The following is a 26,757-nucleotide window of genomic DNA, read 5'->3' on the forward strand; positions in this document are numbered from 1 at the left end:
TGCTACAGAAAATTGGCAAAACAATGAAAATAAAATCCCAAAACAGTAAGAATAAGTTATGGCACATTCATTGAGACTAGATTAGCTTTCTCATTGTCCTGCACCTTGCTGATTGTATAAGCAACATGCTACACATTTAAAGACATTGTAAATACTTCTTTCTGTTCAGAGTGGAACTTTTTATATACAGTATATAAAACATACTTATCTAAACAAATGTCAGTTGATAAGAACAGAATTATATATTCATTGTTTCCTATAGGGATTTATTATAATTTAAAAGCATTGTAAAACCTATGGCCTTGATCATATTTTATGGAAATTGGTATGTGGATTGTTTTCAGAATCAACAATGGAATTCAATTGTTTTGTACAGCTGAACTCTCAAAATTGTATGAAATGTATTCTAGTGGAACAAAGAATATTGAAGCTCTATTGAGTGTTGTTGGGTACAAAGCTGCCAACTCAAAACATTTTGAGTGGGGTGCTTTAGTATTAACTCAAAAATGATTTCCCATTTCATTCACACCCCTTTTTATTCCTTCCTTGGAAGCTTCCCGTGTCCTGGGCATATATGGCTATGTGGAAGTTTGTGAACTGTCTTATTTCCTACCCTTTCAAGCAGTGGTGGGATTCAAGTAAGTTAACAACTGGTTCTCTGCCCTAATGATTTCTTCCAACAACCAGTTTGCCAAACTGTTCAGAAAGTTAACAACCGGTTCTCCCGAAGTGGTACGAACTGGCTGAATCCTACCACTGCTTTCAAGCCAGTGAAAAGCACATGAAGTTAATTAACTGTTTCTTGACCTTATTTTAAAATCTTAGATCTCATATATTATTTAAAGAAAACAAATATTCTGGGTTATATCATCGATTTATTTTGGTAAATAGAATTTCTTCTGAATGAGTTAAGAATAATATTTCATTGATCAAATATATCTAATTCTTGAAAACTATGGAACTAATATTTTAAATGTAATGTGGAACATTGTGATTTAATACTTTTACAGAAAAGCACTATTTATTTATTTATTTATTTATTTATTTATTTATTTAATTAATTAATTAATTAATTAAATTTATATGTCACCCTTCTCCTGTAGGACTCGGGGCAGTGCACAGAATAAAAACATGTAACAATAAAAAATCCTAAAAACAGCCAATATAAAACCCCAAACAGACTAAAATCTCATAGCAGATCAGGGAAATTGCTGAAACAGCCATGTCTTCAGGTCGGTGCGGAAAGTGCGGAGGTCAGGGACCATCCGGAGCCCGATGGGTAACCCATTCCAGAGAGTCAGTGCGGCCACTGAGAACGCCCTCATCCTGGGGGCCACCAGCCGACATTGTCTGGCCAATGGCACCCGGAGGAGGGCAGCCTTCTGTGACTGCACAGGGCGGTGGGAGCTGGTAGGAAGTGGTCCTGCAAGTACCCTAGGCCCATGCCATGTAGGGCTTTATAGGTGAGAACCAGCACCTTGAAGCAGATCCAAAGGGCAACCGGCAGCCAGTGCAGCTCGTGCAGGAGAGGTGTTACATGGGAGTAACAGGAAGCTCCTGTAGCAACCCGCGCAACTGCATTCTGTACCAGCTGGAGCCTCCGGGTGCACCCTAAGGGCAGCCCCACGTAAAGAGCATTGCAGTAATCCAACCGAGAAATAATGAGAGCATGAGTGACTGTATGGAGGGCATCTCTGTCTAGGAAAGGGTGTAACTGACGCACCAGGCGAACCTATGCAAAAGCCTCCCTTGTCACGGCCATCAGATGATCCACCAAGGACAGCCAAGAATCAAGGAGGACGCCGAGATTACGAACCCTTCCAGAGGGAGTCAGCGACTCCCCTCCCATCTGAAGTGATGGGGCAACTAGATCAGGAGATGTCGGCATCCACAGCCACTCAGTCTTGGAGGGGTTGAGCCTGAGCCTGTTTCTACCCATCCAGACCCGTACCGCCTCCAGGCACTGGGACATCATGGAAAGGGCATCCCCTATACTTTAACATTTTAATAAGAATTCACACTTGAATAACAAATGTATCATCTCTCTCTCTCTCTTTTTTTTTTCTCTCTTTCTCTTTCTCTTATCTGTCGTCTTCTTTTTCATCATCATCATCATCATCATCATCATCATCTAAAGAATAAAGTAAAAATGTGTAATTATCCATTCTGGAATTTGTAAAAGTTTCTTACTATTTGCTAAAGCAAAAATTCAAAACTACCATAAACATGTATTTTTAAAAGATGTGTTCATAATTCTTGGTTTCTGCATAAGTTTAATACAGGCTTTCATTTTTATTAGAATAGTAGAGATTTTGTGAAGTAAAAGAATTAAATCAACAAAAATCAGTATCTCCAATAAAGGGAAACAAAAAACAAATTGGGTTCACTATGTGTCTTACACCGAAGGGATGCCTAGGGAAGGTTTCTGATGAAAGCAGAGGTCTTGTTGTTTCCGGTATCTGCTACAAATCTGTATGTACCCTGAAACTTTACTGTATAGAAGATTTTAGGCAATAGTATACTGGTGAGGCTCAGGTTTCAGGAAAAGAAAACCAGCAAAAATTCTTCTATAAGAGTTAATTGGAAATCTACAACTAACAGAAGCAGAAACTAATCCAACTTTATTAAAAATACTTTCTATTTTTTTAATATGATTTGCAAATTTTATTGAGAAGCGATTTTTCAAAATTTTATTAATAATGCCAAACTTCTGTGAAGTACTGTATATACTTTTCTTTTGCAAAAATCAGATTAATCATTAGTTTAGAATGTATTAAAATAAATTCTGAAAACCATATCCCTGAGTCAGTGGCAGAGACAATTTATTTGTCAGAATCAATAGGAAAGACAATGCAAGTCTCAATCGTCATGGATTATGAGCAACAGAAATATTGTTAAACAATATTAGCTTGAAGCTGCACCTAATTTGAACATGACAGCTATGTCATCATCTAGATTACACTTAATTAAGTACTACTGCTTACATAGACAAGCTCATGAAAAATGAAAATAGTTTCTTGTGTTCAGAAGAAGGTAAAGATGAAATTGAACCTTAGCAAGATGAAATTTGTTAACCAAACCTAGATTAACCATAATAAATCTGAGAATGGACTCCAAAATTTAATATACTGTCAGCTAACACAATATAGCTTTATGATTAACAAAGCCTGTTCATATTCATACATACATGGTATTTATATAAAAATGGGAGATTGCTACTGTATCCTTGATGACAATGTATTCATTGGCCTTAATGCTGAGGGAAGCAATAGAATGGACAATGGCTAAGCATCCTTTCAAATAAAATATATTTAGAAATACCTATTTGAGGTGGGGGGTTTTCTAGAAAAAAATAATACAGTATATATCTTCCTCCCCCACAAATTTCTTTCTGCCTGTATATCTGACTCAATACCTTGGACATTTTTTAATCGTCCTATTTGATTATATTTTTTATTTATTTGGTTACAGTTTTCTACATTACAATTCATGCTTTAAACTAGCAATATTTTTATAAAAATGCAAATTTAGAAATTTTCCAAAATTTTGAAACATATTTTGCCATTTTTACTTCTGACTCACTGAATCAAGGTTGTTTAGTAGTAGTTTGTATAGTTTCTCTCCTTTGATGATGTAACAGTTGTATATTATTAGATTTTAAACTATAAATATTGAAGGAATTATGTTCCAGAATTATAAATTTCCAAGTACAATTTTCATTTTTTAAAAATTACACTCCTACATAGTTTTACACATATTTATCATATTTTCAGAAAAAGGACAATGGAAATCTCACTTGCAGTTGTATCACCATAAAAGTGACTTGAATTCTTAACATTAACAAGACTGATTAAGTCTTACTGATTTGTTCTTTAATCCCATCATTGCAACACTATCCATTGCTGTTTGGCATTTGCTTATGTCACTGTATAAACATTCATGTTTGATTACAAAGCAACCATATCTGTTTTTTTTTTTTAATTGACATGTTGGAGATACCGGTGAAGCCTGAAGTAAAAAGGAAGAGTCTGAGAGTCAAGAGAGCAGTGAAAAAAAATGAGGAATTGAAAATAAATGTTCATATGTGGGAAGAAAGTAGTTAAAAACAAAATTCCAATCAAAGGGAGTTGGACAAGGATGATAAACGAAATGCAAAGAGGATTCTTTTGTGAGGCTGTTATAAGAGAAGCTAGGCTAATGGTCCTATGAAAAAGCATATTTATTCTACTAGAATTTTAAATAAAACTTTTGTGACTATAACCAGGAGTAGATTAGAACAATGATTATAGAGCACTGTTCACAGAACACAAAACATAGTTATTGTTATTGCTTAAAAAAAGTAACACATGGGATTACTGACATTGTGGTACATGACATGACATTGCAGCATAGGAAATGGACAGAGGATAAGAAATACAAAGCTTAAGCCACTAGCTTCTCACTGTGTTTCTTCTTCTAGCTCCTAACCAAGAAGTACAGTCATGCAAACATACAGAGCAATGTGGGACAAGGCATGAATTATTTGCACATATACTGATAGCACAACTGAAAGTTGATTTTGGAATAGTGATGGGGGATATAATACAACAATGCTGGCAAGAAGAAAATAATTTGATTTTGGCAGAATTTTTTTAAAAGTAAAATTGCCTTCAAATTGACCTTGATTTCTATTGGCTTCATGAACATGTGCATATAAGAGTTATGAAAATAGTTTGCCACTGCCCGAGTCCAAGATGTATTTCTGGTTTCAGAAATGTGTAGGTTTCAGCAAAAAATGGCTTTCAAATTCTTCAGAAAATAATTTGTCCTTTACTATAAAGTTAGGAATTACACACTTCCATCCAATTCTCTTTTTCAGACAGTTTTGGACCTAAGTATGCATACATGTATAAGCATTATTTTACTATTTTTGGTAATTTTTGTGTAAAATTAGCTTTTATTTGAATTTTTCAGCTCTGTTTCTGATTCAACATTCTTGCTGAAAATGTGAAAGTTAAGAAAAATCATATTTATTTTACTGTTTGTATCAAAACTGTATTGAGAGAGTGTTCCCACTAGTGTCCCCCCTAGGTTTTTATCATTATCATTATCATCATCATCATCATCTAATTTAAAAAATGTTTATGTTTGCAAGCTCTCAAAACATTTTGCTTACATTTTACATTAATTTATGCAAATTGTCATGGACATAATAATTATTTTTCCTTTTTTACATGTAAATTTCTTTGAGGTAACTTTTAAAGTTATAAATACTCCCACTGCAAATGTTTTAGAAAAGTATTGCAAACACTCTTTCCACATAAGTAATTTTTAAATGGATCTTATTTTTATCATAGGAAAGCAAGCCTTGGAAAGCTGTGCTTGATGCTAGTGAGAGCTAGCGAATATGTAAAGGAAATGAAAAACCATCTTGCTGTTTTTGCCTCTGTGTCTGTCCTCTTGTATCCTTTTTCTGAGATAAAAGACAATGGTTGAATATTGGCTTTTTCGAAACCAAAACAAAACAAAAAATGTGTCTTAACCTGACAAGTTAAGAAATAGCTTAAACAAGCTTATAGATCTCTGCAAGCCAATTGTTTTCTAGTAAGGAAGATAAGGAAGTACAGTAGCAGAACTCCTGTAATATGTCCCCAAAGTGACTCAGATTATTGAAACTGTAGAAGTATCTATGTAAAGATATGATCACCATAGTTTTAAATGAAAGAAATATGTTTACTATTCAGTGTCAGTTGCTTTTATGACAGCTTTAAGGTCACTTTCTCTCTCTCTCTTTTTTTAAACAAATCTTGACTGAACTCATGGAAAAAATTGAAGTTGATTTAAGATTAAAATTTTAAATTTTGAACATAAGCATATATTAATTAGTTGATTAAAATAGTATTTTAAATATTTACTTATTTATACTTTACAATATAAGTATTTATAAATAAATACTTTAAATATTTTTGTAGACAAGAGATGATACAACTAATTCATTAACTTGACTTCATTAATATCAGCATTCAAAAAGTATATACAGTGTTAAATTAATAAATTAATCAGGTCAAAATCCATAGGCATTGAGAAGTCCAGATTGTGACACAACAGAACAATTTAATCCCACCTTTGTTGTGCTATTTCAGATAATGAGTTATAGTGAATTAGTTACCTTAAGGATTAAGAGCTGTTTCCTTAAGAGATTGCATTACGGGAAATATAGTCCATGACATGTGACCACTTCTGTGTGTCTGATTGGCCACTGAGGCTCTCTGCCTGGGTGCAGAACAAAACCCCAGCCATTTTGAACTACCACAGAAGAGAGAAGCATGCTTTTTGAACAGGGGGACAGAACTACTGTCATTTTATACTAAGAAATGGGATAGATTATGAAATACTTGGATGAACCTCACCTTGACTCACCATGATTGTAATGTGTTTGAGGATACCCGAAATAAATATAATCTGCATGAAAACCTTTATCTGCTTGTTTCCAGTGGAGCCAGATGCCTGGGGAACAGAACATTTTTTATACACATGTGGAACAGGTACCACTGTTTTATCATATCAGTAAGACCTTAGTATTTGCTTTAATCTGCTTTACATTAAATTGATCCTTTTTAAAATTCCCTCTCAACAGGATTATATTTTGGAATATCTTCAAGGCACTAATTTACAGTATTAACTATCCTTAGATACTATGATGTCAAAGCATAACAACTACTGTAGGCTTTGGAATCATAATTACATTCGAATCAAATATTTCACTCTCATTAAATTAAAAAGTATAATTTCTCTATTTTTATATACTAGGATTTCTGCAATCAGCAATTCCTGATGATTTCTTGGATGGCTATGTCCTTATTTTCAGTTGCCTTGATAAAGAACAGAGTCCTCACTTAATGTCCACTTGTTCAGCAATAATTCAAAATTATGATGGTGCTGAATGAATGGGACTTACAATGGGTTCTCCTAGTTGCAGCCAACACATTGTCTCCATGGTCATGTGATAACGCTCCATGGTCATGTGATAACACTTCTGGTGCTCAGCAACTGGCTAGCAGTTATGACATTGAAGTGTACCATGGTCACATGATCACCATTTGTAACCTTCTGTGTTGGCTTCTGACAATCAAAGTCAGTGGAGAATCCGGCAAGAGGTTTCAAATTGCTGTCATGTAACCTCAGAATGCTGTGATTGGGCAGCTAAGTAGCAAAGGCAACTGGGACTACCATTATAAATTGGTGTGATCACATGACATACTGTTGCTTAGTGACAGAGTTCTTGGTCCCAATTACTATTGGTAAATGAGGTTTATATGTAAAACACTTCTGTTTTTAGCCAGAATGCAGAAAAAGTTACAGTTCAGAAATATTTCTACCTTTTGAAAAACAACTCAATAAAAAAGCAGAAGTGTTAGTAGAAAATAAATGTATCCCTATTATGATATTTCTGAAGAAATTTTATCTTCTGCAAAACTGCTGGTCACAATAAAACTAAACTTGCACTCAGTGATGCAAAGAAAAGAAAAACTGGCATAGTTTAAGCATGTTGAACCACTGCTAACCTACTCACAGGGAGCAGCATTGTTACTGAAGGCTCATTATCATTTAAATGTGTTTGGCTTTATGGCTATCATCATGTTTTTGGTTGCCATAAAGAATTCCAGAAATAAGAATCAACAGTTGACAGAAACAAAAACAAAATATACCGTATTTTTCAGAGTATAAGACGCATCGGAGTATTTATTTATTTATTTATTTATTTATTTATTTATTTATTTATTTATTTATTTATTTATTTATTTATTTATTTATTGGTTTGATTTATATGCCACCCTTTCTCTGGAGACTCAGGCGAAAAAAGCTGATTGGCAGGTGGATCGGCCTCCCGGAATACCCCCAATCACCTGCTCCCAGAGGTGAATTTTAGCATCAGGTTCCTTGGTTGTGACGTCTGTGCCTTGCTTTTTTTTTTTTTTGCTTTTTTTCCTGCCTCTGAAACTTCTAAAACTCTGTTTCAGAAAAAAAATTTCCTGCCTCTGAAAGCCTCCAAAACAGAGCTTCAGAAAAAAAGCCTCTGAAGCTCTGTTTGTGGGCTTTTTTTCTGAAGCTCTGTTTGGAGGCTTCTTTTCTGAAGCGTCATTTCTGATGCTTTTTTCAGCCTCTGAAACCTCCGTTTGAGAAACTGGGTGAGGTTACATTTGGAGTATAAGACACACCCAGGTTTTCATCCTCTTTTTTGGGGGGGGGGGGAAGGTGCGTCTTATACTCCAAAAAATATGGTACATTGTGAACCTTTAACAGTTCCAGAGCAACTACTTAATTCTATAAAAGATATTATAGGACAACAGCTTACACATCCTAGAATAACTGGAGAAATATGACATACAGTTCTTAGATGTCATCTATTAACAGTATCCAGAATTAAAATAGTTAGGGGACCTATCCACAGCCAAATTTAGAACATTTAATAATGGGAAAATTAACTCACCTCAAGTTTCTTATAACTTGGCTACAACATCTAAGTTTTATTGTTCGATTTATTGTAGTTTGCTTATTTGTTTTGCTACATAGCAACTTTTTGTAACTCATGTATTATATATAAAAAAACACTTAACTCTTGCTGAACCAGGAAACAAATAAACAAGTAATTTAAGGATGTCATCTAAATCGCTTGTTAAAGGATAAAGATTTGCATTGTGTGATGGAATACATTTCAGAAATACTTTGTACTGAGCTCTTTAGGATTTTACCACCCATATAGCTTTAAAAAATATTTCTTGTTTCAGAGAATCAGAGAATCATAGGTGGACTTCCAGTCCAACCCCTTGCCCAAGGAAGGAAATCTTATTGCAACACAAATGGTTATCCAAACTTTCTTGAAGACCTCCAGCAATGGAGCAACCAAAACTCTGTTTCATTGGTTAACTGATCTTATTGTCAGGAAATGTCTCCTTAGTTCCAGACTAGATCTCTCTTTAACAAGCTTCCCCCCTTTGCTTCTGTTCTGTTGTTTTTCCTTATTGCTGATATATTGTAGATTTATTTTGTTTATTATCACGACTTTTCTGCTGTTTCAGCCTGATTCCTAGCAGCTCACAAAAAATATCAATTCAACAATATAGAAATAGAAATATATAAAAATTTTTGATATTTTTACAATATTTTTCTAATACCTGATTTTATTGAATATAAAGAAAGTTGTATATGATTTAAAATTAAAGATAAGCAAAAATGGATTATGAAAGTTTTGTTGTCTTTTATTTTGGTTGAACTGTAGTAAGTCAATTAAGAATGCTGTGTGATCTCTTCTCTCTCCATCTTCGCTGAGTCTTTGTGCCACCCGAGGTTTAGGTCGGTGCTGGGGCTCAGCACCCTAGACAGCCCCCTTTTGGGGTGCTGTTAAATTTTTTTTTTTTTTTTTATTGCAAAAGTTTTACAATTACATTTTCACCCCTTTTTTCACCCCCCCACCACCCTCCCCAAACTTCCCATCCTCCCTAACCCTCCCTAACCCTCCCCCCCCCAGACTTCCCTATTATGCAGTAATTAACGCTAATATATAAACCTGAACCCATCCCTCCCCCTATATAATTTTTCCCTCTTTTTCACTTTGCATTACAATATTTCTAATACATTGTTTTCAAATAAAAGCTATTTGATACTTTCTAATTTGGTATTTGTTCTGAACATATTCTATCCACCTTTTCCATTCCCATTCATAAGTCTCTTGTGAACAGTCTTTTAAATATGCTGAAATCTTCGCCATCTCTGCAAAACTAGCCATCTTCAAAGTCCATTCCTCGATAGTAGGCAAAACTTCATTCTTCCAATATTTACCTATCAACAATCTTGCTGCAGTTATCATATACAATATTAATTTTGTTTCATCCCGTGTAAAACCCTTAACTATACCCAATAAAAACAATTGTGGAGAAAATTGAATTTTTTTCTTCAAAACATTCTGCATGACCCACCATATTTTTATCCAAAAAGCCTTAACTTTCCTACAGGTCCACCAGACATGATAATACGTAGCATCCAAACAATCACATCTCCAACATTTTGGCTGAACATTAGGGTACATACACGACAACTTTTTGGGATCTAAATGCCATCTATAAAACATTTTATAAAAATTTTCCCTCAAATTCTGCGACTGTGTAAATTTAACATTCTGAACCCAAATTTTTTCCCACGTTTCCAGCATCACTGATTCTTCGAAATTTTGTGCCCACTTAATCATACAATCTTTAACTAATTCAGTTTCTGAATCCCTTTCTAACAAAACATTATAAATCCTTTTAATATGCATTGGACCTTTCTCTTTTATATGTCTAACCAATTCTTCCTCATGCAACATAATACCAGTTTTTTGGTCCTCTTTCCATCTCGAATGTAATTGATTATATTGTAGCCAAGTTAAATTAATTCCTTCATCCAACAGTGTCTGCAATGTCTTCAGCTGCCATCTACCCGCATCTGTAAAAAGAACCTCTTTGTATAAAAACCCCCCGAGTGACATTATATTTGTATTCCACATAATATGACCAAGATCCAGCCATAACGGTATTTTGTAATTCCATTTGAGTCGGTGCTTCTTCCAAACTCTCATCAAAGAGTCCCTAAGTATATGACTTTTAAATACTTTATCTACTTTGTCGTCATAAAATAAGTAAGCATGCCATCCAAATTCAAGATCAAAACTTTCTGCATTCAATATTCCAGTTTTTTTACTTCCAAACCAATCACTTGTTGAAGTTAAAACTGCTGCATCGTAATATAACTGTAGGTTTGGGAGTTTAAGACCTCCTCTTTCTGGAACATCTTGCATGATTTTCAATTTCACTCTCGGCTTCTTCTCGTTCCAGACAAACTTATTCACACCAGACTGCCAAACTTTGAGTTGTTTATCACTTTTAAGCACCGGAATCATTTGAAACAAAAACAAAAATCTTGGCAAAATATTCATCTTTACTGCTGCTATTCTTCCAAGTAAAGACAGTTGCAGCTTTTTCCAAGTCTCCATATCTTTCTGAACCTCTCGCCACAACACCTCATAGTTATTTTGAAACAATTTCATGTTTGATTCTGCAACCTGAACTCCTAGATATTTTACCTTAGGTACAATTTCAAAACCTGCCTTCTTTTCAAGTTCATGTTTACGATCTTGTGTCATATTTTTAACTATCATTTTAGTCTTTTTTGAATTCAATCTAAAACCGGAAACTCTACCATAATCTTGTATAATGTCATTCATCAAGCTTGTTGATTCCATTGGTTGTGATAGGGTAACAACCAGATCATCTGCAAATGCCTTTATTCTATAATCCTCTTGCCTTATCATTATACCTTTCAAAATTTTTGAGTCCCGTATTGTATTTAACAAGACTTCCAATGTTAAAATAAATAAAAGTGGGGACAACGGACATCCCTGTCTTGTTCCTTTTTCAATTTTAAACTCTGTAGTCAGGCTTCCATTAATAATAATCTGTGCTTTTTGCTCTTGATAAATTGCTGAAATCGCATGTATAAATTGGTCCCCAAAACCCATCTTTTTTAAAGTCTTTAATAGAAAATTCCAATCCACTCTATCAAAGGCCTTCTCTGCATCCAAAAAAACCAGCACTGCAGAAATCTGTTTGTTCTTATCAAGATATTCCAATAAGTCTATTACTTGCCTTACATTGTCCTTCATATATCTGCCCTCAATAAATCCCGCTTGGTCCTCATGAATCACCTTTTGAATTACTGGCATCAACCTGTTGGCTAATACCTTCGCATAAATTTTATAGTCTGTGTTCAAAAGAGATATTGGTCTGTAATTCTCCGGTTTTTTAGGACCGACTTGTTCTTTTGGTATCAAAGATATATAAGCAGTTGTCCATGAAGGGGGTATTTTACCCCCTTGTTGAATATTGCAAAATAAATCTCTAAGTTGTCCCACCATTTCAGCTTGTAAAGTTTTGTAATACACTGCAGTCAAACCATCCGTACCAGGAGCTTTGGCTGTTTTTAACTGTTTAATTGCTGCAGTTATCTCCTCCTCTGTTATAAGATCATTCATTCTTTCCTTTTGTTGATCAGTAATTTTTGTAACTCTCTTGTCATTTAAATATTTTTCTATAAGTCCATTCTGCACCTCTTCTTTTGCATATAGTTTAGTATAATAATCCACAAAAGCTTCTTTAATTAATTTTTGTTGAAAGATTTCTTTCCCTCCAATATCAATACTATCAATAGTCCGTATACTTTGTTTTTTCCTCAATGTGTAAGCCAACCATCTGCCCGGTTTATTAGCGTTGCAAAATGTATTATGCTTCGCGTATTGTAGACTTGTTGCAACTTGTTCCGCCATGAGCATTTGAAATTGATCTTTCAAAAGTTTTATAGCACTTCGTATTCTTTCATCTGTTGGATTTTTAATAAGTAACTGTTCCTTATTCTTTATTTCCGTTTCCAACTCAAGTCTTTTCTTTTGTCGGAACAGTCTATGTTTAGAATTCATGTGGATAAGTACCCCTCTCATATAAGCCTTACTTGCGTCCCAAACAATTTCAATTGGGGTACCTTTATTCAAATTTATTTCAAAAAATTCTTTCAAATGCTTTTTAAGTTCTAGTGTATTTTTTTCATATCTAAATAAATTCTCATTTAATCTCCAAGAACGTCTCTCAACCTTATCCGTCTCAACTTCTATCCATACAGGGCTATGGTCAGTCAAAGTTCTTGGAAAAATCTTTGTTCTTTTTGTCTTAACAAGTAGATCATTTGACAACAAGATAAAATCAATCCTAGAAAAAGATCTATGTCTATCAGAAAAAAAAGTGTAATCCAATTCATTTGGATTATGTATTCTCCAAACATCTTTTAGTTCCATATCTTCTTTCATATCAAAAAAAGTCTGTGGTAGTCTAATTCTAGACTTTGCCAAACTCTTTTTATCTAATTTAGAATCAATTACTCCATTCCAGTCTCCCATAATTAAAATAGATCTATAATCCCATTGCAGTATTTTAGTATGTAACATCTTATAAAAATGATCCTGTTGTTGGTTGGGAGCATAAATTCCAATCAGAAGAATTTGGCCATTTGTTGTAAGCAATTCAATTGCTACAAACCTACCATCTTGATCTGCTTCTATAATTTTCGCTGTTAATTTTTTATTTACATAAATAACCACACCATTCTTTTTCTGCGAGGTTGAAGATATATAATGTGCTCCTAGTTTTGAGTTTATCAAGTATTTTTGATCTTGAGTTGTAATATGCGTTTCTTGTAGGCATATTATGTCATTATTAAATTGTTTCAAATATGTAAATAATTTCTTCCTTTTCTGTGTTGAATTCAACCCATTAACATTCCAAGATAAACACTTAAAGGTCATCAGCCTCTTTCTCGAACGCGGAGCAAAATATTTGAAGTTCATCCGAGAGCTTCGATCTCGCTCCTCCCATAGCGCCACTCTCTTGTACAGTACTCTTAACTGCCTTCTTGTCTTGTCTTGCCTGTTGTTGTTGTTGCTTTTGTTTAAGTAGCTTGGATTGAGCTCTGGTTATGCGTTGATCTTTAACTTCAGTCAACTGAATCAAATCCAAAATTGGAGAAGAATCCAACAGGGGTTCACTCAGAAAGCCTCCTTCTGCACCTTGCACTATTTCTAATTCCTGCTTGGGCTGTTCTTTCAATTGGCTCTCTTCACTCTCCTTAATCTCCAAAACTGTAGATGTACGTGGAGATGGTGTTCTTTCCTGAAGAATAGTACTATAAAAGTGTTGTGCCTTCTCCACAGTATTCAACCGATATCCTTCTCCCTTGTATCTAAAAATTATCCCAGCTGGTGCGTCCCACCGGAAGGGTATCTGTAAATTTTTCAATTCCTTAACGAGAAAACCAAATTCTTTTCTAGCTTTCAGCATTTTAGGAGGTAATTCTTTAAAAATTTCAAGTCGTGAGCCCCCCACTTGTACAGAAGTGTGAAAAGATTTTTGCAGGATATCATTTCTAATTTCTCTGTCAGTAAAGTATATGACCACATCTCTGGGCAATTGTCTCTGTCTGGCCACCCAAGAGTTGACTCTGTAGATTTTATCTATTTTATGAAATACCAAATCAGGATTAACTTGTAAAATCTTAGCCAAGGCTTCAGAGCAAACTTGCCTCAAATCCTGTCTCTCCTCCTCTCGAATTCCCCGAAGCCGTATGGCGAATTCCATCGCCCGAAACTGTATCATAACAATCTCATCCTCAATTCTCTGCATTTTATTATCAGCTTCATCAATTTTATAATCATTATCTTTCATCTTAACATTAATTTCTGATTTGAATTCTTCAACTTTAAGATCAACTATCCCAATGAATTTTGCCAGGCCAGATGCCACTTCTGATATTTTTTTAGTCACCTTATTTTGATTCTGTTTCACCATATCTTTAACTTCATTAATTTCCTGCATAAATTCCTGATGTGATTTTTGAAGTTTATCATCTATCTCCTGTTGGGATTTCTGAAATTTATCATCCAAAGTTTTAGAAATAAATTCTTTTAAATCTCCCATATCAAATTCTTTTTTCTGAGTTTGTTGCTGTTGAGCAGGGGGAAGTTGCATTTCATGTTTATGTGTGGGGGATCCCCCCCCCTGATGCCTTCCCTTCCTGCTTCTTTGAAGCCATCCTGGCTCGTGATCTAGTTTTTCTAAAGAGGGAAGTTCCTTTTCCTTTCCCTCCTGCACAAAAACTTCTAAAAAAAGTCCCCCAGATTTAATCAAATAAGGATTAAAATAAAGCAAAGTCCAGTATTAGAGGGGGAAAAATTGTTGTTTCTCTTATAACAAGCAAGGCAACTTTGTAGCAACTTGGAAACTTTGTAGCAAAACAAGATAACTTCACCAATCCACATTCACTGGCTCGTTAACTCTGAAGCTAAGCGCCATGTTTTTTCAAAGCACCAGTTTCCGGTTTCTTTGTCTTCGGCGACGGCGGTGCCTTTTGAAGCTCCGCCAGCCCCGCCGCCTGTAGAGCCGCTTCGGGACGAAGAAGCGGCTCGAAAACTTCGAAATCCTTAAGGATTGAAGAAGAGAGATCGCAGGGCACAGGTAGAGCCCCTGTAACCCCCCAGGGAAGTTTCTGGGGAGAGTACAGGCGTGGCTCCCTTCCAGCCTGCAGAAACTCCGGGCGACGTGGGACGATTCTGCTTTTGCAGAACAAGCCGGCTGCAAGAAACTTAAAGTGAAAGATCTGGTTTTAACAAACAACGAAACCACCTGAACCCTGAAATTGGGAAACGCAAGTATCAGTACTTTATTGACTTCTAATTTGAGAAATAAGAGTGAGTGAAAGTGGGGTGCTGTTAAATTTTTGAGGGATTTGGGTTACTTTCAGCGTTCTAGAACAACCCACTCCAACTAAAAACTCTGAGACAAGCATTTTCTCAAAGTTCCCATTTATTAGAATAGGTGTACTGGCTCATCTGGGAAAACCCGAATCTGAGAGTTCCGGGTTTTCCCCCCAGTAAATCAAAATCCCAAATCCTGCCCCCTGCACCCATCCGTACCTCATATGGCCCAATCACCATACGTCCCAACTTGAGCCATCACTGCAATCACTCCTCTTCCAGATGCAGGAACACCATGACCTTGACTGAAGGGAAGAATGCTATTATGCCTAACTACAATCCCTCTACTAGATTCCCCCCCTCCTACTTTCCCAAGCACAAGAAGGTGGCAGCATGGAAGTTTCTGAGGTTAATAAGGCTTCCAAAGCTGACAAATACTATATTGACAGTCATGTTTCAGTTTGATACTCTCCCACCTCTACACCCTTTTTCAGCTTTAAATATGAAAAATTAACTCTTAGGCCACCCAAACATATCATTTTTTGTAAGAATTAACATACATCTTAAGTCTCATGCCTAACCACCTATATTTTAAGAAAAACACTGCTACTAATTTTAAAACATTAATTATATTTTACCCTTATGCAACTAAAATGCACACTATACAATTATGCAGAAGAAGGTGATTGATGATTAGAGAGCCCTAAAGACCACAGAATCTACAAAGAAGCTTTAGGAGACAAAAGAGAAGAAAAGAACTTGATAAAAGCTGCTGTGCAGCCAGAGAAAAATGAGCATTGTTGCAAATGGAAAAAGAATGATAAAATCAAGGACATGAGCAACTATGAAGAAGAATATATAACCTGTTTACAGGCTATAAATCCAAGAAGGATTATTAAACTATGAATCCCACTTATGTCATTGCACTATATGTATTTGGTTTTTGCTTTTTTTTTCTAGCAAGCATAGTTGGCTGAGAAATACAATAAATAAATAAAAAGACAAATAGATAAATAAATAGATAAACAAACATAGTGGTTAGGAGTTGATTCAATCTGGGTCAGTCACTGGGACCAGAGGTTTAGTCTTCTGATTATTCGGACTCATGCTGGTGCCCATTCTCAGGGAACTTCTCTGTCACCAGAATGCCTTCATTCATTAGGAGTTGAGTTTATTTTTTTGCTTCACCTCATTTATGTAAGGTAATATTTTGTATGGCAGATTAAAATGGGGTAACTGCAGCTTTTGAACATGGCTCAATTTTCAGAGCTCCAGTTGTTGCACATGCATATTGCTGGCAACAATTATTCTTCTTGTCTTCTGCTAATAATACTCATCTAAGTACTCGCTAATAATGCGAGTACCTCATCTCGCTGCTAATTTCCATATGTCAATATGTTGACTTCTCCAAATGCTTAAAAAAAACTTACACTTAAAACACACTAACATACATGCATGCAAACCACACATACAGAGACACACATGAACACATGCACACAAAACGTTACAATAGTGTAGGACTTTGATAGTCATGCTTCAGTGAAAAGCAATATAAATGGTTATGCATGAAACAATTATTTCACTTTTATTTCCTGTCATTAAAATACTCTGTAGGAAATGACTGACACTCCATCAAGTTATTTTGTAGCTATAATCTTCTGGGGTTGGATCAAAAGGAAAGGAATTGAAGTTTTTTCATTGATGATAGCTATCACTATATTTCCCACTAATTTTCTTTAGAACATGCAACATTTCTGCTAGCTGACTTCATGCATTTTTCTTTGCAAATTTCTTGTCATACACGGAACAACATAGGTATAACAAGATTTATATGACTTTAGCCAAATTGATCATTGTAAATGGATAGCCATTCTTCATGTTTATTTAGCAGATGCTCAGTTGTCAAATATGATAACACAAAAACGACAATAGGCAACAATCAATCTAAACCCCTGTCCTAAATCCAAAAGACTCTGTCCCTAATCATGAGCTTTCTCCATCGAGTCCTCAAGAACGTTGGCTTCTTAAAAGAGAAAAGGTAGAGATAAGAACACTGGCTATGTCAAGACACAATTGCATCTAGCAAGGCTGCTTGAAAATAAACTGCTGGAAATAGCCAGACATGATAAGGGACAACTGTGCCCAGGAGGGATCAGAAACTGCTGATAAATAGGCTTCTCACTAATATCTCCAGAGCAAAGCCCTATCAAAAGTTTCCTGTCAAGTATTGCCAAGAACCTTTCTCGGAAATTTGACTCACTTTGTTTTTAGATTTTTCTCTGTTGCAGCTTCTATGAACATAGTTTTCCTGGGAGATTGCTTATAGCTATATAAAATATCTTGAATTTATGACTTTGAGATACGATAATTGGGGGCAGGGAGAGAGGCAGAAAGAGGGATGATGCAGGCATGCAGGCTATATATGTATTGTTTACTGACCCATAGTATTCCATGTTTCCCTTCTACTGTTTCTTATTAATCCCTCAAAGCAATCAGTACCCTTGCACGCACATAAGTTCATAAAGTTGGATAAAGGAATAGATACTAAAATTAAATCCCAACAAGGCAGTGGTGTTGTTAGTCAATACAGGTAATCCTTGACTGACAACCACAATTGAGCTCAAAATTTCTGTTGTTATGTGAAACATTTGTTAAGTGGATTTTATAACCTTTCTTGCCACTGTTGTTAAGTGAATTGCTCCAGTTGTTAAGTTAGTAACACAACTGTTAAGTGAATCTGGCTTTCTTATTGACTTTGCTTGACAGAAGGACACAAAAGGCAATCACATGACACTGGGACCCTGCAACCATCATAAGTATAAGCTAGTTGCCAAGCATCCAAATTTTAGTCACATAACTGTGGGAGTGCTGTAACAGTCATAAGTGTGAAAAATGGTCATAAGTCACTTTTTTCAGTGCCATTGTAACTTTGAATGGTCACTAAGCAAACTATTGTAAGTCAAGGACTACCTGTAGAAATCTGGGATTGGTGACTGCAACTCAGTTTATTTTACATGAGTTTGACTGGTTGTGGAAAAAAGCAGATTCACACTTTGCCAAAGTGTTACTTTGCCATTCAGTATTAGATTTATTGCCTGAATTGTGTCTTTAGGGACATCCCATCTTGATTATTGAATATACATGTAGTTCTCATTTAATGACTACAATTGGGACCAGCAACTTCATCATTATGCAAAGCGGTTGCTAAGTGAAACCGTGACTGTGCTTATGATCTTATCCAGCTGTCCTTTGCTTCAGAAGCCTGCAAAGGTCATAAATGTCAGGACTAGTCACAAAGTTATTTTTCATCACTGGCATAACTGCAAATAATCACTAAGGGAAACAGTCACTAAACAAAGACTACCTGTAGTCTCGAAATACATCAAAAATTGTTTATTTTACTGTAACAGAGAGAGTCGGAAGTCAATCCTTCTTTTTCTTTTTTCCCCCTTATCTTTCTTCACTTCTCTTTCCCCCTTTCCCCCCAATGCTTTTCTATTTACTTTGTATTTTGTATTTTATAATACTTTATAACTCAATAAAAATGTTAACAGAGAAAAAAGAAAATTGTAATTACATCAAAACAATTGTAATTAGTGCAAAATATGCCTACTAATTGTTCTGTACAGTACAATGTAGACTGATACTACACTAGTTGCTCACTGGAAAAGATCAGCACTGTCAAAGGCCTATCTTTTTGGGATGGAGAAGAGGGATTTCTTCCTTACTGTTTTTAATCTGCTGCATTTGGTTTCCATTCTCTCAATATTAACAGAAATGTAAAGATGAATTTATTGCAACAGGATTATAACTGCAAAATTATATTTTAGTTTGTATAAAATATAGAATATTCCATATTAATTTTGATTTGTTTTTGATACTTTATTACCTGTTCCGTGTGATTTGTTTTAATTTTGCTAGACACTATGTTTATTAGAACAGAAAGTTTATTAGAATAGAAAATCAATCAATAAATCCAAGTGGTACAGTTCTGATAAGAATAGTAAACAAAAGAAAAGAAATTAAAAGTTTTATTACCCCTATGGAAGGTTCTGCTCATCAGATATATCTTAAATATCAGAGAACTCAGAGATAAAGAATTCTTCTAATACTTAATATACGTAACTATAATAAAGGTGCTGATTGACATATTAGGTTTAAACCCATAGCCACACTTAGAGCATTAGTTATAGATTACAATTTACAGTAATCTTAGTTGAGAAAGCCAGTTGGGAGTTGGAACCAGTTACACCACCTATCACTCTGCATCATGAATCGTTACAAATATTCTTCAGGGAGATTTTCCTCAATATGTAAGCATGGTCTGAGGCCCAACTTCACAGACCACACATCCTGTTTAAAAAATAGGCCACATTAAAGATCTAGTCTTTACCTACTGTAGTCTGTAGTCCTTCAGCAAATGCACTAAAAGAGTGGTTTCACTAAACTGTGAGGCAAACGTTTATCCACAGATACTCTAGAAAACAGTAGCAGTTTAGCATCTTTATTATCTGCAATCAAAAGGTACCACTGAACTGAACTGACATTTGATCAGAAGACATTTTGGCCTGTATAAATAAGATTGGTAGAAAAGAATGATTCTTCTTAGTTTACATTTAGCTGATTTTGAAGATTGTGTCATCTTCTTAGTTGGGTGTCATTTTTTAGGCCAAGTTTAGTATAATCAAAAAGAAAAATCACATTATTCAAAAATGGGAATTTTAGCTAAGGCAAAGAGTAAAGGTATTGTGATCAATATTTTACCCAATGTTAAAGTTTATATGAGGCAGCTATTAAAATAGATTATAAAGTTCACTTCACTTGAAAAAGGAGGCATGCCATATTTTCCATGTCAATTTACTGAAGTTATAGAAAAAGACTTATGCAGAATATAAAAAGAATGTCTCTGAAGGACAGAAGAAAGATCTATTACAGAGGCAATGGTCAGATAAACATAGCATAAACTCATTCAAAGAAATAAACTTGAAAAAAATTCCTTGATAAGCTCTTCTCTAATTCACCTGAAGATGAAGTGAAAGGAAAAAAAAGCACAATTAAGAGCTGCAAGATTCTGTTACTATAGCTCTTCTAATAAAAGTAGTTTTATATCTATGTGGCATTGGTTTCTTATTCCATACTGGTCTTGTAGAAGCCAGTGGGAAATACAAAAATATTTGGCTGGAATGGTTGCTTCCTTCTGAGGAAGATCTACCATAGCTTTCAGTTTCAGTTACAATAGTACCTTGTTTCCCCCAAAATAAGACATCCCCTGATAATAAGTCCAATTGGGCTTTTGAGTGCATGGCAATAAGGCCAAGTGCTTATTTCAGGGTTTAAAAAAATACAAGACAGGGAAACACAGTATGTAATTAAGATAAAACATAAGGTACAGGATTTTTTTGGGTCTCTGCATATCTGTTAAGCTTGTCACAATATAAGTGCCTACATAGGACAATAATACATGTTTATTCTGAACTTGGTTCCATAAATTGAGATAATTGAAAAAGAAAGCAGAAATGATGTTGGACCTCAGCATTACTGACAGATATAATAAAAATATACCTATTTGCAGTGATCGGATTCAGCCAGTTTACACCACTTCGGGAGAACCGGTTGTTAACTTGACCAGTTTGGTGAACTGGTTGTTGGAAGAAATCATTAGGACAGAGAACCGGTTGTTAAATTATTTGAATCCCACCACTGCCTATTTGCCTGTACATCTAAAGAACAACTATTGTAATTATCTGTACTAATAATCCTAAATGTTTCAAATACAGTATAAATAAAGTACTATACAGTACTTAAACTATAATGCATTTGTTATTGTATATACTTAAAATTATAATAATCCTTTACATACATTTATTTTATTTTTAGTTAAATTTGTATAGCTACTATCTCATAAAAAAGGCAACTCTAGGTAGTGTGCAACTTTGAAAATGCACTGATTAGATACAAATATGAACTAGCACAGGAGTTAATCACTAGCATATTACTAGTAGAACAAATATAATTAATTGTTCTACCATTAAAAGGGACAATTAGAGTATGTCTGGAAAAAGGAAATATGTTGGAAACTATAATATGAAAAGGATGGAGATAGTTGAAATGAAAACAAATATGTCAAGGTTGAAATTTTAATGGGAGTGTAATCGATAGTAGTAATAACTTTGAGGAACAGGAAGAAGAGCTGTAACCAACACAGTGGTCTTAAAGGACATCTTAGTCAAGGGCAGAAAATTATTTGAAAAAGAAGTATATTCAGATTTGTAAGATCATTTTGCTATACTCTTAGAATAAAAGCAGTATGAACATTCATATCTTGATTTCCTAATCTGTTCTTGAAACAGACAAGAAGTAAAAAAAAAAAGCAAGAAAAATTTCCAGAACATTATTGCCATAGCTTTTTCCCATAGAAGTTCTGAATATGTGACATCCACATTTTTGTTGTTATCTATATGAAGCATATGTTTATGTTTTACTTGAACATAACTTCCACTATATTTACCAAAACAAGTGTGATAATAATATAATTCAAGATAATTTAAAGTTTCAAGAATAATCTAGTCAATTTTCTGATGAAGTGAAACTATTACAATGGTTGTAATTATCTCTTGCTGAGGTGTTGTTGAAAAGATTGCACTATCGCAGAGGATTTCCTAGTGTTTATTTCAAGTCCCCGGTACTGTACTTTGAAATCAATAATTTGGATGCAATTTGCCTATTATGCACAATCTTCAAATAATTGAATATGGCACTCTTATAATTATAGATTTTATGTATATACTTGTGTAGCCACCCACCATAGAACCAAAACACTGGGTGGCTCAAAATTCCAATATAAAAACAATATCATACAAACAATTAAGACAAAAAAAGTAGAATAAACAATGCAACTCAAGATACATCTTGCAACTTCAGCTTCACCTTGTCCCAATGCGTGAAGACAAGTAAGCTCGTCACAGCTCTCTCCTGAAGAAATTCCCATGGAAAACATATGCTTTAGAGATCTTACAAGATAGCAACATATAAGAGAAGGGACCTGATGTGTGCCTATTGTATCCAGTTGGATAGACAACATATTTCCTACAATATCTGTAATCCCAATTACTATAGTTCATTTTAAACATGGAACATCCCATTTTTCATTTCCTGTAAAAGGAAACGGAACTTTTCACAAAGTTGAAAGCAATTACCTTTGTTTATGCATTTCAAATAATTGTAAGACATAAATTTTGTATACGGAAAAATAATAAAGTAGAAAAGGTAGTATAGAGATCATTTTGTGACCATATGTAAATGAACAATATCAGTCTCTTCACTGAACAAATATGTTCATTTGGATACTGCAAAACAGTAGATTCCTTTGAAAAAATCTATAGCAGAATAAATGGATACAAATTATGAATAAAGCAAATATTTTCAAGTAAAAATATAGTGTAATGACCTATAACTTAACATTTGTAGCCTAAAGAATGCAATAGAAAACAGAATATTAATAAATTAAATAAATTTTATAGTATAAATTATCTGATTTTATCTTCAAATTAGTGTTATGGGGTACCCCCCCATTTTAGGAAAGCCACAATCAATGGATCAATAATCCAATTAAACTCAATTATTTTGAATGTTACAAAACCTCAGTAAAGCAAAGTAAAACAAAGCAAAATAAAACAAATTGGTTTAACTCTAAATTAGTTCAGGTCTCAAATCCCTGAAACACGAATTTATTAAACAGAATTCATTACTATATAAAAATAGAAATTAAAAAGAAATGACAAAAACAAAGCAGGAAACTTTTTTTTTTACTTTTATCCACATCTAAAAATGTATATAAAAATAATGTTCTTTCTAGACATAGTTCTTCTAGTTACTATATAGGGTTGGTCAGATTCAGAAATCATAGATTCATTCTAAGACAGAGTCATTCTAAGCAAGTCTCAAATGTACATGCATATTATATTTTTCTCCTTTCTAAACAGTCTATTTGGTCTAAGCAGTCACCCAATTATATCAAAACTAGAATAACAAATGCAGTTTACTATGCCTTGTGGACCATAGATGATGTAGATGAGAATGCATGTGATCTTCATAATTCTGATTTTTTGAATTACTGCATATTGTCCTGTACCTCATTCCTTAACATTACAAAGCAGCAACTACTGTACATGGCAAGAATATTTCATCACAGTTCTCTGTATTTGTAGCTTACTGACCAACTTACTGACCATCTGGAACCATTCTGTAAGCAATTACATTTTGTCCCAACTTTCTTCTCACAAGGAGTTAAATTTAAATTCAGGGTCATTTTTCTTTCAGATGGATACCAAATTCAGTTCCAAACCACTGAAAAAGAAATGGTGCTCTTCCGATTGACAATTCAGTGATGAAAGATGCAATCATATGTATTACTTCTTTGCATCTTCATATATTATAATGGTTAATTGGATCTTCATCAGCCTCTTAATTTTCATTACCATGCCTTCCTTCCTAAAATATTTTGGAGTTTTTACTTTTAGGGCTGAAAGTATCACACTAGCTCCTTGATAAAAAATATTATGAGCACACATTCCCTCTTCATTGTCTTCTTCAAGAGTAGAGAAAAGAATAAGAATTTACTGAATACAACAGTCAGATTGCACTTTTAATAACTTTTTAATACTACATGCAACGGATAAGCAACAAGAAAGAAAAAGAGAAACTTAGGACTCACTCTCTTATAAGTGAGAGCCAATTATTTAGAACAATATTTGCTTTGTTCTATGGATAAAATAGGTTTTATACATACTTTGCAACAAATTTAAACTCTCATATAGAAACTCATTCTGTTCAATTTATCCTAGAACTGAAATGCTGACAAAACAGAATTCCAAGAATCAGAAGTGATCATGTCCAAGTATTTTCTATGCCAGACATTTTTTAAAAGGCCACTGAACATAGATTTTCAAAGGCCAGTATCAAAAAAACCTCAACACTGCTTATTCCAGTAACTTAGTTTATTGGCATAAGCAATTTTGAGGGTTTTTTTAAAGTTAATTTTAAAGTATGTAATTTTCTATTGTTTAAAATATTTTTATGGTAATGAAATAGTAATTTCTCCAAAAGAATGAACCAAAGATTTACATATGAATGGTCATTTATAGTCTTCTTACATAAAAATAACAAATTCAATGGTAAGAAATCCAGAAAAGAGAAATACTATATTGTAAGGAACATATTAATATAATGAATCATTGAAATGTTAAATTCTCATTAGATTAGAAAATTGCATTAATCATTTTATTGAGCAAACAAACTTGATTTCTACATGTATTACTAACCATGTTTATTCAGAATTTGTACCATTGTACTGATTAGAATTATTCCATAATTAAATGAGAGCAACAAGCATCATATTGAACTGTACTTTATCATGTTTCAAGACTTGTGTCATTAAAATGATAAAAAATTGCATATGTAACTTAATATATATGTATATGTATACCGTATATATAATGTTTGTGTGCGTGTATTACACACTACATTACATACTTCTTTTATCCAACTCTTCTTATTTTAAGTAAACGGTGCTGAATAGTAAAAAGGAACTTATGAAAGTTAAATTTCTAAAAAAAATGCAGCTAGAAATTTTGCAGATTTGTTTTTGTTACAAAAATCTTTGTCTTAATAGCTAGAGCTGTGAAACATATAATACTATATACTATAATTCAATATTTTTGTTCTAAGAATATAATGGGCAGTAGTTTAATGAAGGCAAAGTTCCATCACAATTCTTAACACATATAGAAGTAAGTTTTGTTGACCTCAACAGGGCTTCCATAAGATGAATATAGGATGTCTGAGAAATGAACGACACTATATAGTTTAGAAGGATTCATCTTCAGTTTACAACTAGAAGACATTGAACAGGCCAATAGGAACATAGCTTTAGATAAGGTCAGGGCATTTCTTTCGGAACATCTGATCACAGTTTCTTCCCCCTCCCTTCTTTAATTCCCAGGAACAAAAAATAAACTAGTATTTTATTATTATTATTATTATTATTATTATTATTATTATTATTATTATTATTATTATTATTATTTAAACACATGTCTACCAAATGTTTAGCAAGATACGTTCCATTCTGGAACTGTGATGTGACAGTTACCAAAGTGATTTATCAATATGCTATGCTCAAAAAGTTATGATTTTAGGAAAAGCTCCTATTCAAATAATATTACTTCAAATTGTAAGATAGAAATTATTTATCTCTGCCAATATCATATTTTAGTTAAATATCCTTATTCTGCATAAGCAAAAGATCTCTATATTATTTTTAGTCAGACCAAATACTTTATGTAATTCATATAAAGTTTCTGTTTTGAACCTGAAGTCAAAAGTTAATTATATTGGATCACTAGCCATATAGAATGTTAAAAATACCCAATCATTAATGACTAAAATTATTTTCACGTTAAAAACCATATATAAATTACAACCACTTTATGCTCTATATGATATATTTGGGGGAACATTTTTCTGCTAAAGAAGTTTCATTGCACTATGTTTTTCCACTTAGCAACTTTTTAAAAGAAATCTCCAACTATATCTGCTAATGCATTTGTAGTTGATATACATTATTTTTTTTATTTTTTTTTAAATTTGATTTATATGCCGCCCTTCTCCAGAAACTCTGGGTGGCTTACAATGCATTAAGCAATATCTTTTATTGCTAACACTATTCATTATTAACACAATGAATCTATTAGCTAAACTTATTTCTATTCTGGAAATTTCCAGAGGTAATTATTACACTTTAAGGAATTGGTTATTGTATTATAATTTGGACTACAACTATATGATATTGAATAACTACAAAACTGATAAGAATTTGGAGATCTTCAGTTTGTTTTTTAATGACAAGTGAAGGTCTCCCAGATGCTTACTTTTCAACCACTGGATTCAGTTATTGAAAACAGATGGGCATTATTCACATCCACAAATACAAATGAATAGCACATCCATATGCAGTAGAAGATTTAATTATAATAGATGTGTAAAACAAAATTCCCACCTATAATATTTAAAAATACAACATATGAATCCATGGTGAATTTTTGAGTGATTTCTTTTTTGTTCACAAGAACAAAAAAAAAAAATAGTTTGAATGTTCCCAATCATAAAGTACGTATCTTGTTTAATGTGTAATTTTTACAGAGATTAAACATTCTAATATTAAACACATATTCAACCATTGTAACATTTTTGTCCCAAGACAGTTCTTCTAAACTTTACTTGCACAATATATAATAAATAATTACATAACTTTAATAAAATATTTTCTTAAAAACTTAAATTAAGGAGACAAAATTCTAGAAAGGTGTTTACTTACTCTTCATTTAGCTCTAATAAACTGAAAAGTTAAAGAAACCTTCTGTATCTTGATGTGTTTTGAAGCAAAACTT

At 33.7% G+C, this 26,757-nt stretch overlaps 1 long non-coding RNA gene across 2 annotated transcripts in view; it reads right to left on the bottom strand.

Moving 5' to 3' along the window:
- LOC139316726 (uncharacterized) overlaps positions 1-26,757 on the bottom strand; it is a 135,558-nt gene that overhangs the window by 93,250 nt on the left and 15,551 nt on the right. The gene's annotated exons all lie outside the window — the stretch shown is intronic.

The sequence above is a fragment of the Pituophis catenifer genome, unplaced genomic scaffold, assembly GCF_029215685.1.
Source record: "Pituophis catenifer annectens isolate HBS135680 unplaced genomic scaffold, rPitCat1.0.hap2 SCAF_4, whole genome shotgun sequence".
Lineage (NCBI taxonomy): Eukaryota > Metazoa > Chordata > Lepidosauria > Squamata > Colubridae > Pituophis > Pituophis catenifer.